Below are 13,970 nucleotides of genomic sequence, written 5' to 3' on the forward strand. Positions count from 1 at the left end.
TAAGAATGTAACGATTATTACTTTACAGTTAATGTACAATATTAATAATGTTCATAAGAATGTAATGATTATTACTCTACAGTTAATATACAATATTAATAATGTTCATAAGAATGTAACGATTATTACTTTACAGTTAATGTACAATATTAATAATGTTCATAAGAATGTAATGATTATTACGCTACAGTTAATGTACAATATTAACAATGTTCATAAGAATGTAATGATTATTACTTTACATTTAATGTACAATATTAACAATGTTCATAAGAATGTAATGATTATTACTCTACTGTTAATGTACAATATTAATAATGTTCATAAGAATGTTACGATTATTACTTTACAGTTAATGTACAATATTAATAATGTTCATAAGAATGTAATGATTATTACTTTACAGTTAATGTACAATATTAACAATGTTCATAAGAATGTAATGATTATTACTTTACAGTTAATGTACAATATTAACAATGTTCATAAGAATGTAATGATTATCACTTTACAGTTAATATACAATATTAATAATGTTCATAAGAATGTAATGATTATTACTCTACTGTTAATGTACAATATTAATAATGTTCATAAGAATGTTACGATTATTACTTTACAGTTAATGTACAATATTAATAATGTTCATAAGAATGTAATGATTATTACTTTACAGTTAATGTACAATATTAACAATGCTCATAAGAATGTAATGATTATCACTTTACAGTTAATGTACAATATTAATAATGTTCATAAGAATGTAATGATTATTACTCTACAGTTAATGTACAATATTAATAATGTTCATAAGGTTCCGTATATATATATATATTTGTATATTAATAGGTGACTATTACCATGGTAATATACTAATGAGGATGAAGTCTTCAGAGTGGTACACAAGTGCCTAAAGTTTGGAAACACTTCGTTACGTCAACGAGGGCGTCACGTAATCAGTTTGTTTTTTGCGCAAAAATACTAAAGAGCTTAACTCTACTGTACTCACTACGAGTGTCGAATTTTGTATTTAGGTTTATAAGCCACTGAGTTAGCACTGAGCCACTGGGTAGGGTACAAGGGTAGGTAGGTAGGGTAGTAGCACTGAGCCACTGGGAAGGGTACAAGGGTAGGTAGGTAAGGTAGCGGGTAGATAACTTTAAGAATGTTATTGGGTGTATGTAGTGCGTGGTTTTAATAACATATATTAAACATTAATAAAAAAGAAGGCTCGGTATGGCCAGGTGGGTTAAGGCGTGCGACTCGTAATAAGAGGGTCGCGGGTTCGAATCCCGTTGCACCAAAATGCTCGCCCTTTCAGGCGTGGGGGCTTTATAACGTATGGGTCAATCCCAATATTCGCTGGTAAAAGAGTAGCCTAGGAGTTGGCGGTGGGTGGTGATGACTAGCTGCCTTCCCTCTAGTCTTACACTGCTAAATTAGAGACGACTAGCGCAAATAGCCCTCGAGTAGCTTTGCGCGAAATTTAAAAAAAACAACAAAAAAATGAATAATGCAGAGTTTAAAATGTTATTTCGGAATATTAATTTTCGTCACTTTATGGATAGATCTCGTAGAATGTTCATCAAAGCTTGATAATTGTTGAGGGACGTTGTTGTTGAGGGACATTCCTAAATTTTGTATTATATTTAAAAATACAGAAAAACTACCACTAAAGTTACTTCCTCAATTACTTCCTGGTCCATCCCTGAACCAGCGATAAGTCTGAGAAAATATAATGTAAAATGTGAATTTTAATATTCGCGTTGGGAATATCTGTGGAACCTAAGTGTGTAGAGTTTTTACATATAAACTTTGGCTGGTGGTAGTCCGAAGTTGAAAATCTGGTTTCGATACTCGCGGTTGGCACAGCGCAGAGAGCTCATTCGATAGCTTTGTTCTCAATAATAATAAAAAAATCTTACGTATAACTACAGTTTTTTTTTGTCACAAATAAATCACGGATTTGGTATACAGCCAAGAACCGAACCCTAGCTTTACAAATAACGAAAGCTAAGAATCAAAATTTGAATCGATAAAATACAATATATGAACAATTTTCATGTGAGGCTGATAGTTGGGGAATTGACAATGAAGAAATTCGGTTGGTTGGTAGGAATAATGGCAGGATGCCTTCTGACGCTGTTACCATGGCAATGATCATCCCTTCGTGGCTGGGAAACAGATGGCAGGTACTTTGTCTTCCATTTGTCCCACAAACACTTTCCTTACTCATCAGAGCGAGTAACATTGTCACTCTTTGGGTCTATTCTGTTTTCGTGATTTTACAGATCGAACAACACTGCACAGCAGAAATTTTAAAAAGGTATTTATAATGTGTGATTCTAGTGATTATAAATCAACAGATGTCGCTTTAAGCCTGGAAAGAGTGGAAAAGTTCTTTCAGTTTAACCTTTTAGAGTTTATTTAGGGTAAAAATTATTTAAATCTGTGGGACAGCCTATTGTGTGATTAGACTAACTGTCATGTGATTAGTTGTTAGTATACAAAGAGGTTCGAGTGCAGTTTACGTAAACCTACTAGCACACTTTGTTTGCTATGCCTTTTGTTGCAGCATCAGAAACCTGTAACAATTAAACAATTTTCTTTATATATTTAATAATTGCCATCACGGGTGCTTTATATGCTATCAGTTACTTTTATAATGGTGACCAGGTGGGTTAAGGTGATCGACTCGTGATCTGAGTTGGTAAACTGTACAGTGTAGACTGGTGCACAGAAGTAGATTGGGAGAATGTACAATGTACACTGATGTACAGAAGTAGATTGGTAAACTGTACAGTGTAGACTGGTGCACAGAAGTAGATTGGTAAACTGTACATTGTAGACTGGTGTACAGAAAGAATTTGGAAGAATGTACAGTGTAGACAGGTGCACAGAAGTAGATTGGTGGACTGTACAGTGTAGACTGGTGTACAGAAATAGGTTGAGAGAATGTACTCTGTAGTCTGGTGAACAGAAGTAGATTTGTAGAATGTACAGTGTAGACTGGAGTAAAGAAATAGGTTGGTAAACTATACAGCGTACACAGGTGCACAGAGGTAGATTGGTAATCTGTACAGTGTAGACTGGTGTACAGAAATAGGTTGAGAGAATGTACTCTGTAGTCTGGTGAAGAGAAGTAGATTTGTAGAATGTACAGTGTAGACTGGAGTAAAGAAATAGGTTGGTAAACTATACAGCGTACACAGGTGCACAGAGGTAGATTGGTAATCTGTACAGTGTAGACTGGTGTACAGAAGTAGAATGGTAAATTGTACAGTGTAGAGAGGTGTACAGAAGTAATTTGGTAGAATGTACAGTGTAGACTGGTGAACAGAAGTAGATTGGTAAACAGTACAGTGTAGACTGGTGTACATAAGTAGATTGGTAGAATGTATAGTATAGACTGGTGTACAGAAGTAGATTGGTAGATGGTATAGTATAGACTGGTGTACAAAAGTAGATTGGTAGAATGTTCAGTGTAGACTGGAGTACAGAAATAGGTTGGAAGAAAGTACAATGTAGACTGGTGTACAGAAGTAGATTGGTAGAATGTACAGTGTAGACAGGTGAACAGAGGTAGATTGGTAAACTATCCAGTGTAGACTGGTGTACAGAAGTATATTGATGGACTGTGCAGTGTAGACTGATGTACACAAGTAGATTGGTGGACGAAACAGTGTAGACTGGTGTACACAAGTAGATTGGTGGACGAAACAGTGTAGACTGGTGTACAGAAGTAGATTGATGGACTGTGCAGTGTAGACTGGTGTACAGAAGTAGATTAGTAGACTGTTCAGTGTAGACTGGTGTACAGAAGTAGATTGGTGGGCTGTTCAGTGTAGACTGGTGTGCAGAAATAGATTAGTAGACTGTTCAGTGTAGACTGGAATACAGAAATAGATTGGTGGACTGTGCAATGTAGACTGGTGTACAGAAGTAGTTTGGTGGACTATACAGTGTAGATTGGTGTGCAGAAGTAGATTTTTAGAATGTATAGTGTAGACTGGTGTACAGAAGTAGATTGGTGGACTGTTCAGTGTAGACTGGTGTACAGAAGTAGATAGGTGGACTATACAGTGTAGATTGGTGTACAGAAGTAGATTGGTGGATTATACAGTGTAGATTGGTGTACAGAAGTAGATTTTTAGAATGTATAGTGTAGACTGGTGTACAGAAGTAGATTGGTGGACTGTTCAGTGTAGACTGGTGTACAGAAGTAGATTAGTAGACTGTTCAGTGTAGACTGGAATATAGAAATAGATTGGTGGACTGTGCAATGTAGACAGGTGTACAGAAGTAGTTTGGTGGACTATACAATGTAGATTGGTGTACAGAAGTAGATTGGTAAACTGTACAGTGTAGACTGGTGTATAGAAATAGATTGGTGGACTATACATTGTAGACTGGTGTACAGAAGTAAATTTTTAGAATGTATAGTGTAGACTGGTGTACAGAAGTAGATTGGTGGACTGTTCAGTGTAGACTGGTGTACAGAAGTATATTGATGGACTGTGCAGTGTAGACTGGTGTACAGAAGTAGATTAGTAGACTGTTCAGTGTAGACTGGAATACAGAAATAGATTGGTGGACTGTGCAATGTAGACTGGTGTACAGAAGTAGATTGGTGGACTGTTCAGTGTAGACTGGTGTACAGAAGTAGAATGGTATACTGTACAGTGTAGACTGGTGTACAGAAGTAGAATGGTATACTGTACAGTGTAGATAGGTGTACAGAAGTAGATTGGTGGACAATACAGTGTAGACTGGTGTACAGAAGTAGATTGGTGGAATGTACAGTGTAGTCTGGGGTACACAAATAGGTTTGGAGAATGTACATTGTAGTCTGGTGTGTAGAAGTGGATTGGTAGAATGTATAGTGTAGACTGGTGAACAGAGGTAGATTGGTAAACTGTACAGTGTAGACTGGTGTAGAGAAATATTTTTAAGAATGTACAGTGTAGAGAGGTTCACAGAAGTAGATTGGTAGAATGTATAGTATAGAGTGGTGTTCAGAAGTGGATCGGTGGACTGTAGAGTGCAGACTGGTGTACAGAAGTAGATTAGCAGACTGTGCAGTGTAAACTGGAATACAGAAAAAGATTGGTGGATTATACAGTGTAGACTGGTGTACAGAAAGAATTTGGAAGAATGTACAGTGTAGACAGGTGCACAGAAGTAGAATGGTATACTGTACAGTGTAGACTGGTGTACAGAAATAGGTTGAGAGAATGTACTCTGTAGTCTGGTGAAGAGAAGTAGATTTGTAGAATGTACAGTGTAGACTGGAGTAAAGAAATAGGTTGGTAAACTATACAGTGTACACAGGTGCACAGAGGTAGATTGGTAATCTGTACAGTGTAGACTGGTGTACAGAAGTAGAATGGTAAATTGTACAGTGTAGAGAGGTGTACAGAAGTAATTTGGTAGAATTTACAGTGCAGACTGGTGAACAGAAGTAGATTGGTAAACAGTACAGTGTAGACTGGTGTACATAAGTAGATTGGTAGAATGTATAGTATAGACTGGTGTACAGAAGTAGATTGGTAGAATGTACAGTGTAGACAGGTGAACAGAGGTAGATTGGTAAACTGTACAGTGTAGACTGGTGTACAGAAGTAGATTGGTGGACTGTTCAGTGTAGACTGGTGTACAGAAGTAGATTGGTACACTGTACAGTGTAGACTGGTGTACATTAGTAGATTGATGGACTGTGCAGTGTAGACTTCCTACTTGGTGAACTGTGACACTACAAAAGATTAACACATTCCTACTTGGTGAACTGTGACACTTCAAAAGATTAACATATTCCTACTTGGTGAACTGTGACACTACAAAAGATTAACTGTGATGTTAAAGGCTGTGAATTTTCTTGTGAATTTCAGAGTCTTTTCTTTGTAATGTCTTCCTGGTTCTTAAAGAATGAACTGTGTCATTAACCAATAACATCCATGTGGTAACCACACCTTCTGTAAGAGTGAACTGAATCATTAACCATTAACAATCAGGTGGTAACCACACCTTCTGTAAGAGTGAACTGAATCATTAACCATTAACAATCAGGTGGTAACCACACCTTCTGTAAGAGTGAACTGTATCATTAACCATTAACAATCAGGTGGTAACCACACCTTCTGTAAGAGTGAACTGAATCATTAACCATTAACAACCAGGTGGTAACCACACCTTCTGTAAGAGTGAACTGAATCATTAATCATTAACAATCAGGTGGTAACCACACCTTCTGTAAGAATGAACTATATCACAAACACATCTCAATCCATAAGCTGGCTAGTAAGAGAAAAATACTTGATACAAGAAAGAAGTGTCAACTTCTTAAAGATATTTAACAAACATAATATGAAATCCTTTCAACAAACTGAAAGAAGAGGTCTAGTTTCTCCTTAGTTATGTGGGTTTGTTCATCTCCTATAGCTAGATAGAAGAGGGCTAGTTTCTCCTTAGTTATGTGGGTTTGTTCATCTTCTATAGCTAGATAGAAGAGGGCTAGTTTCTCCTTAGTTATGTGGGCGTGTTCATCTCCTATAGCTAGATAGAAGAGGGCTAGTTTCTCCTTAGTTATGTGGGTTTCTTCATCTCTTACAGCTAGATAGAAGAGGGCTAGTTTCTCCTCAGTTATGTGGGTTTGTTCATCTTCTATAGCTAGAAAGAAGAGAGCTAGTTTCTCCTTAGTTATGTGGGCGTGTTCATCTTCTATAGCTAGAAAGAAGAGGTCTAGTTTGTCGCTAGTTATGTGGGTTTGTTCATCTTCTATAGCTAGAAAGAAAAGGACCAGTTTCTCGTTAGTTATGTGGGTTTGTTCATCTTCTATAGCTAGAAAGAAAAGGACCAGTTTCTCGTTAGTTATGTGGGTTTGTTCATCTTCTATAGCTAGATAGAAGAGGTCTAGTTTCTCGTTAGTTATGTGGGTGTGTTCATCTTCTATAGCTAGAAAGAAAAGGACCAGTTTCTCCTTAGTTATGTGGGTTTGTTCATCTTCTATAGCTAGAAAGAAAAGGACCAGTTTCTCGTTAGTTATGTGGGTTTGTTCATCTTCTATAGCTAGAAAGAAAAGGACCAGTTTCTCGTTAGTTATGTGGGTTTGTTCATCTTCTATAGCTAGAAAGAAAAGGACCAGTTTCTCGTTAGTTATGTGGGTTTGTTCATCTTCTATAGCTAGAAAGAAGAGGTCTAGTTTCTCCTTTGTTATGTGGGTTTGTTCATCTTCTATAGCTAGAAAGAAAAGGACCAGTTTCTCCTTAGTTATGTGGGTTTGTTCATCTTCTATAGCTAGAAAGAAAAGGACCAGTTTCTCGTTAGTTATGTGGGTTTGTTCATCTTCTATAGCTAGAAAGAAAAGGACCAGTTTCTCGTTAGTTATGTGGGTTTGTTCATCTTCTATAGCTAGAAAGAAAAGGACCAGTTTCTCGTTAGTTATGTGGGTTTGTTCATCTTCTATAGCTAGAAAGAAAAGGACCAGTTTCTCGTTAGTTATGTGGGTTTGTTCATCTTCTATAGCTAGAAAGAAAAGGACCAGTTTCTCGTTAGTTATGTGGGTTTGTTCATCTTCTATAGCTAGAAAGAAAAGGACCAGTTTCTCGTTAGTTATGTGGGTTTGTTCATCTTCTATAGCTAGAAAGAAAAGGTCCAGTTTCTCGTTAGTTATGTGGGTTTGTTCATCTTCTATAGCTAGAAAGAAGAGGTCTAGTTTCTCGTTAGTTATGTGGGTTTGTTCATCTTCTATAGCTAGAAAGAAAAGGACCAGTTTCTCGTTAGTTATGTGGGTTTGTTCATCTTCTATAGCTAGAAAGAAAAGGACCAGTTTCTCGTTAGTTATGTGGGTTTGTTCATCTTCTATAGCTAGAAAGAAAGGGACCAGTTTCTCGTTAGTTATGTGGGTTTGTTCATCTTCTATAGCTAGAAAGAAAAGGACCAGTTTCTCGTTAGTTATGTGGGTTTGTTCATCTTCTATAGCTAGAAAGAAGAGGACCAGTTTCTCCTTAGTTATGTGGGTTTGTTCATCTTCTATAGCTAGAAAGAAAAGGACCAGTTTCTCGTTAGTTATGTGGGTTTGTTCATCTTCTATAGCTAGAAAGAAAAGGACCAGTTTCTCGTTAGTTATGTGGGTTTGTTCATCTTCTATAGCTAGAAAGAAAAGGACCAGTTTCTCGTTAGTTATGTGGGTGTGTTCATCTTCTATAGCTAGAAAGAAAAGGACCAGTTTCTCGTTAGTTATGTGGGTTTGTTCATCTTCTATAGCTAGAAAGAAAAGGACCAGTTTCTCGTTAGTTATGTGGGTTTGTTCATCTTCTATAGCTAGAAAGAAAAGGACCAGTTTCTCGTTAGTTATGTGGGTTTGTTCATCTTCTATAGCTAGAAAGAAAAGGACCAGTTTCTCGTTAGTTATGTGGGTTTGTTCATCTTCTATAGCTAGAAAGAAAAGGTCCAGTTTCTCGTTAGTTATGTGGGTGTGTTCATCTTCTATAGCTAGAAAGAAAAGGTCCAGTTTCTCGTTAGTTATGTGGGTGTGTTCATCTTCTATAGCTAGAAAGAAAAGGACCAGTTTCTCGTTAGTTATGTGGGTGTGTTCATCTTCTATAGCTAGAAAGAAAAGGACCAGTTTCTCGTTAGTTATGTGGGTTTGTTCATCTTCTATAGCTAGAAAGAAGAGGTCTAGTTTCTCGTTAGTTATGTGGGTGTGTTCATCTTCTATAGCTAGAAAGAAAAGGACCAGTTTCTCGTTAGTTATGTGGGTTTGTTCATCTTCTATAGCTAGAAAGAAGAGGTCCAGTTTCTCGTTAGTTATGTGGGTTTGTTCATCTTCTATAGCTAGAAAGAAAAGGACCAGTTTCTCGTTAGTTATGTGGGTGTGTTCATCTTCTATAGCTAGAAAGAAAAGGATCAGTTTCTCGTTAGTTATGTGGGTTTGTTCATCTTCTATAGCTAGAAAGAAGAGGTCTAGTTTCTCGTTAGTTATGTGGGTTTGTTCATCTTCTATAGCTAGAAAGAAGAGGTCCAGTTTCTCGTTAGTTATGTGGGTTTGTTCATCTTCTATAGCTAGAAAGAAGAGGTCTAGTTTCTCGTTAGTTATGTGGGTTTGTTCATCTTCTATAGCTAGAAAGAAAAGGACCAGTTTCTCGTTAGTTATGTGGGTTTGTTCATCTTCTATAGCTAGAAAGAAGAGGTCCAGTTTCTCGTTAGTTATGTGGGTTTGTTCATCTTCTATAGCTAGAAAGAAAGGACCAGTTTCTCGTTAGTTATGTGGGTTTGTTCATCTTCTATAGCTAGAAAGAAGAGGTCTAGTTTCTCGTTAGTTATGTGGGTTTGTTCATCTTCTATAGCTAGAAAGAAGAGGTCTAGTTTCTCGTTAGTTATGTGGGTGTGTTCATCTTCTATAGCTAGAAAGAAAAGGACCAGTTTCTCGTTAGTTATGTGGGTTTGTTCATCTTCTATAGCTAGAAAGAAGAGGACCAGTTTCTCGTTAGTTATGTGGGTGTGTTCATCTTCTATAGCTAGAAAGAAAAGGACCAGTTTCTCGTTAGTTATGTGGGTTTGTTCATCTTCTATAGTTTGTTCAGTTATGTGGGTGTGTTCATCTCTATAGCTAGAAAGAAAAGGACCAGTTTCTCGTTAGTTATGTGGGTGTGTTCATCTTCTATAGCTAGAAAGAAGAGGATCAGTTTCTCGTTAGTTATGTGGGTTTGTTCATCTTCTATAGCTAGATAGAAGAGGGCTAGTTTCTCCTTAGTTATGTGGGTTTGTTCATCTTCTATAGCTAGAAAGAAGAGGTCCAGTTTCTTGTTAGTTATGTGGGTTTGTTCATCTTCTATAGCTAGAAAGAAGAGGTCTAGTTTCTCGTTAGTTATGTGGGTTTGTTCATCTTCTATAGCTAGAAAGAAAAGGACCAGTTTCTCGTTAGTTATGTGGGTTTGTTCATCTTCTATAGCTAGAAAGAAAAGGACCAGTTTCTCGTTAGTTATGTGGGTTTGTTCATCTTCTATAGCTAGAAAGAAGAGGTCTAGTTTCTCGTTAGTTATGTGGGTGTGTTCATCTTCTATAGCTAGATAGAAGAGGACTAGTTTCTCGTTAGTTATGTGGGTTTGTTCATCTTCTATAGCTAGAAAGAAAAGGTCCAGTTTCTCGTTAGTTATGTGGGTTTGTTCATCTTCTATAGCTAGAAAGAAAAGGACCAGTTTCTCGTTAGTTATGTGGGTTTGTTCATCTTCTATAGCTAGAAAGAAAAGGATCAGTTTCTCGTTAGTTATGTGGGTTTGTTCATCTTCTATAGCTAGAAAGAAAAGGACCAGTTTCTCGTTAGTTATGTGGGTGTGTTCATCTTCTATAGCGAGAAAGAAAAGGACCAGTTTCTCGTTAATTATGTGGGTTTGTTCATCTTCTATAGCTAGAAAGAAAAGGATCAGTTTCTCGTTAGTTATGTGGGTTTGTTCATCTTCTATAGCTAGAAAGAAAAGGATCAGTTTCTCGTTAGTTATGTGGGTTTGTTCATCTTCTATAGGTAAAAGAAAAGGACCAGTTTCTCGTTAGTTATGTGGGTTTGTTCATCTTCTATAGCTAGAAAGAAGAGGTCTAGTTTCTCGTTAGTTATGTGGGTGTGTTCATCTTCTATAGGTAAAAAGAAAAGGACCAGTTTCTCGTTAGTTATGTGGGTTTGTTCATCTTCTATAGCTAGAAAGAAGAGGTCTAGTTTCTCGTTAGTTATGTGGGTGTGTTCATCTTCTATAGCTAGAAAGAAGAGGACCAGTTTCTCGTTAGTTATGTGGGTTTGTTCATCTTCTATAGGTAAAAAGAAAAGGACCAGTTTCTCGTTAGTTATGTGGGTTTGTTCATCTTCTATAGCTAGAAAGAAGAGGTCTAGTTTCTCGTTAGTTATGTGGGTGTGTTCATCTTCTATAGGTAAAAAGAAAAGGACCAGTTTCTCCTTAGTTATGTGGGTTTGTTCATCTTCTATAGCTAGAAAGAAGAGGTCCAGTTTCTCGTTAGTTATGTGGGTTTGTTCATCTTCTATAGCTAGAAAGAAGAGGTCCAGTTTCTCGTTAGTTATGTGGGTTTGTTCATCTTCTATAGCTAGAAAGGTCTAGTTTCTCGTTAGTTGTTATGTGGGTTTGTTCATCTTCTATAGCTAGAAAGGTCTAGTTACTGTTCTACTTATGAGGGTTTTTTGGTTTTGGACAAGTAGAAAGTGCTTTTTTTTTTCTTCCCTAATTTTGAGTATGTGTGAAAATGGGATGTGTGGATATTATTGGTTAGCAATTAAACTTTAACCTTAAGTTCTTGTTATAAATCTTTTGTCTTGACAATCACTTCTATATCACTGTGTCATCTACGTGCCAGAAACAGGAAACCTATCTGATATTCAGATCCACTGAGTATTTCACTTTCAAAATGCTCCATAAAGATGTTGAGTAGAAATGGTTCCTCATGTCCATACCATATATTTGTGTAATATTGTTTTATACATTTCAACACATATTTCAAATAGTGAGATAAAAGTATTTTAGGTTCTCTATCCTACAGTTTTTTTGTTGTTGTTGGCAAAATCTGATAATGATGTGAAACAAAGTCAGGCTTAGTAATTAAGTATCCTTATTGTTTTAATATTCTTAAAGCTCCTATGAAACAATGTCAGGTTTAGTAATTAAATATCATTATTGTTTTAATTTTCTTAAGGCTGCTGTAAAACAAAGTCAGGTTTAGTAATTAAATACCCTTATTGTTTTAATTTTCTTAAGGCTGCTGTAAAACAAAGTCAGGTTTAGTAATTAAATACCCTTATTGTTTTAATTTTCTTAAGGCTGCTGTAAAACAAAGTCAGGTTTAGTAATTAAATATCATTATTATGTTTTAATTTTCTTAAGGCTGCTGTGAAACAGTCAGGTTTAGTAATTAAATACCCTTATTGTTTTAATTTTCTTAAGGCTGCTGTAAAACAAAGTCAGGTTTAGTAATTAAATACCCTTATTGTTTTAATTTTCTTAAGGCTGCTGTAAAACAAAGTCAGGTTTAGTAATTAAATACCCTTATTGTTTTAATTTTCTTAAGGCTGCTGTAAAACAAAGTCAGGTTTAGTAATTAAATATCATTATTATGTTTTAATTTTCTTAAGGCTGCTGTGAAACAAAGTCAGGTTTGGTAATTAAATATCCTTATTGTTTTAATTTTCTTAAGGCTGCTGTGAAACAAAAGGGAATTTGTGAAGTCTTAATTTCCATGGTAAAAGAATACAGAGGGTAAGAGAGTTAAAATAAACAGTCATCTTTAGCCAATACAAGAACATCTGCTATCTGGTGAACTCACAGTTTTTAATTTGATGTAACCTTTTCTATGTCTCTAAGGATATGTGACAAAAATTTAAAATGTCTCCACCTGGTTAGGAAGCTTTATGCCATACACTTTTTCTAAACAGTTGACCATGTTTTTGTTGTAGTTTTCTCACTTCAATTTCCTTAAACAAAAAGTGATATTTTGAAGAAGTGTTCTCTTTTGGCTGTAGAAGTGCAGTAGTAGCCTTTCAGTAGTTTATTTTTTCAATCTTCTTGTTAAAACTGATTTTTTTTAAACCAACAGCATCAATAAAACAATTATTCTGACGTAACATGAAGCACAGACCTCATACCTTAAAGCATAACATCCTAATAAAGCAGTCACCCAACATACAACACATTAGCCTACTTTTTACTATGGTTGTGAACCATACACTGTGTTTTATGAACAAAATTAACAACTCTTTTAGAAGCTGACTTGTTTTATTTAGTTTTTCTGTTCCCATGAGTACAAAAATCAACAAATAATCATAAAATAAAAACTGAGCAAAGTTCATATTAGAAATGAAAACATGAACTATAAATAATTAAATCAAAAACAAACAAAATGTTTGATATATAAATAACATCATACCAAGTAACATAAGTATAAAAATATGAAAAGCAAAATGAACAAACCACAAAAAAGTCTTCATCTGTATATAACAAGTTTTTACCTTTAAATATGTCTACTGAATCTACCCACATTCATTCTAAAACTACATACATGTACTGAACTGCTTCTATGTTCATACTTTCCAAGTAGTAAGTGATTTATATTAGTTTTATCCTAAAACTACATAAGCTGGACTTCATGCTTTCCATGACAACTGTTTTTGGACTAGTGTTAAATTTTTGTACAAACTTAATAATAAATTAAGTTTCAGTAAAGTAACTGAGTTAATTATAGAAATTTTTGTTTCTTACAGCATAAAGATAAGCAGAAAGTAGCCTTCTTACAGTATTATCATCATGGAAAACACAAGAACGAATATTTGATTAAATCCTAATTCTGTGTAGTTTTCAAAAGGTTCTTGAATGTAGTTCCTTCACGAAAATGGAGGAAATCATGATAAGTTATAGAAAACAATTTTCAATACAGAATATCTTGTTGTCTTATTGAAAGATTCCTATTTTACTGAGACAACTTTTAGTACAGAAACAAAACAAGACAACCATAGGATGTTAACATTATTTACTTTTAACCTTAAAAAGATGGTTTCATGTTTGTTTTAGAAAATGTTTGAAATGTTAGAAGAGAGAACATTTCAGATGTTTAGAGCTCTCCACCAGTTGTTTCAAAATAGGTTCACATCATACATTACTAGATTAGTAAGAATAGAAAAACTTTTGAAATAAAAAAACTGACTTCATTAGAGATTAACCACCTTTGAATTAACAAAATACAAAACGTGGCTGTTAAAAAAGTTTGAACTGAATTTAATGCAACAAAATTTATTAATTGGAACCAATTTCAACACTGCTGTGTTTCACTTAAATGCCATGTATACATGTTTTCCTTTCAATACAAGCTTATGGATACACTGTGCAGTCTCAAATATGTCTGCTATATTTAATTTCAACTTAATAAGACTCAGTGTTATTTTTGGTGTGCAGAAAACAAGTGTAAACAAAACATGAAAAACA

The sequence above is a fragment of the Tachypleus tridentatus genome, chromosome 1, assembly GCF_004210375.1.
Source record: "Tachypleus tridentatus isolate NWPU-2018 chromosome 1, ASM421037v1, whole genome shotgun sequence".
Taxonomy (NCBI): Eukaryota; Metazoa; Arthropoda; class Merostomata; order Xiphosura; family Limulidae; genus Tachypleus; species Tachypleus tridentatus.